At 32.1% G+C, this 1,386-nt stretch overlaps 1 protein-coding gene across 1 annotated transcript in view; it reads left to right on the top strand.

The window, feature by feature from the left end:
* LOC111731569 (adenylate cyclase type 2-like) overlaps positions 1 to 1,386 on the top strand; it is a 34,854-nt gene that overhangs the window by 31,621 nt on the left and 1,847 nt on the right. The window lies entirely within an intron of this gene.

The following is a 1,386-nucleotide window of genomic DNA, read 5'->3' as shown; positions in this document are numbered from 1 at the left end:
AATTAACTCAAAATGGGTCATAGAGTTAAAAGTTAACTATTAAACCTATAGAAGAAAACGTGAGAGAAGATTTTAGGTTAGAAAGCTATGTCTTAAATAGAATATACCAAAAAAAATGAGCCATTAAAGAAAAAACCCTGATCAATAGGCTTGATCAAAATTAAAAATTTTACTATTCAAAGGCGCTATTATGAAAGTGAAAATGCAAACCACAGACTGGGAAACAACAGTTACAAAACACATTCCTGACAAAAGTCTGTACTTAGGATATATGACAAACTCTTACAACTCAACTGTACCTCAATAGAGGCGTAAAAATAGTGTGTGAGGTTTTGTAGTGCACAAATAATTTTCATGTCTCATTTTAAATTATTGATACAGTATCCTCAGACAGAAGGCATGATTCTTATTTTAAACATAAAAAAAAAAAGTAAAAACTAAAAAACCCGAGATACCAAAAGAGATTTCGTGACTTGCTAAACGGTAGCAGGTCTGGGCTGGAAGACACTCTCCCTTCCTTCCGTTCAGATGTGCTGACTCCTCAGTTCTTGGCAGTGACCCTGCCCTGCCTTTATGATGGCTAAAAGAAAGGAGAGATTTTTAAGGAGAAAAATGTTATGAGATGTCATAGGAGGATAACAATAGTTCTGTTTTTATCAGGTCTAAGGAGATGATCTCTTGAACAAAGTTTTATTATCGATCGAGATTTTTAAAAGACTGGCAAATTGATTGCTGGGTTGTTTGAAATTTCATTTCTGTTCAGCCTCTTTTTTAAAAGAATATATATTTTTTACATTGAACATTGGAAAAACACACACACTACAAAATACCCAAGTCACCGATCTGTATTTTCTTTAACGCTCTTGATATGCAAAAATTATTTTTATTACTATCTTTACCACCTGATGGGGGATATAATTAAACAACCAAATATTCTAAGTAGCATAAAAGCACATATGCGTTATTCTAAAAATTGTGAACCAATGAAATAATTTTTTTGTAGTTATTATGGAAAGGAGATAATGGGGGTTTATTACAATAAAGTAAAAAGTAATAAAATCTAACTTTATCATATTGTGCCAGGTATAGATAAGTAGACCAAGAAGACAGAGGAGGGGCTCAGAAAGACACCTACCTGTCTTATATGGAAGAAGCGGAATTAAACGACAGTGGGGTAGGATGGACTATTCAGTAAATGAAAAAAATGAATAAGTGAAATAAATGAACAGAAGAAAGAAATGGACTATCTTACAGAAAAAAATCAGATTTCTGCTTCATTTTGTATAAAAATATAAATCCTAGTTGGATTGGAATCTAAATAAGAAAAGCGAACTCTTAAGGATTTCGTAAAAATGTGGAGGGAAATTTCTTTATAAAGTCAGTATA

This window comes from Pteropus vampyrus, unplaced genomic scaffold, assembly GCF_000151845.1.
Source record: "Pteropus vampyrus isolate Shadow unplaced genomic scaffold, Pvam_2.0 Scaffold385, whole genome shotgun sequence".
Classification (NCBI taxonomy): Eukaryota; Metazoa; Chordata; class Mammalia; order Chiroptera; family Pteropodidae; genus Pteropus; species Pteropus vampyrus.
Note: the sequence above shows the minus strand (reverse complement) of the source record. Positions and strands in the feature narration are given on the sequence as shown.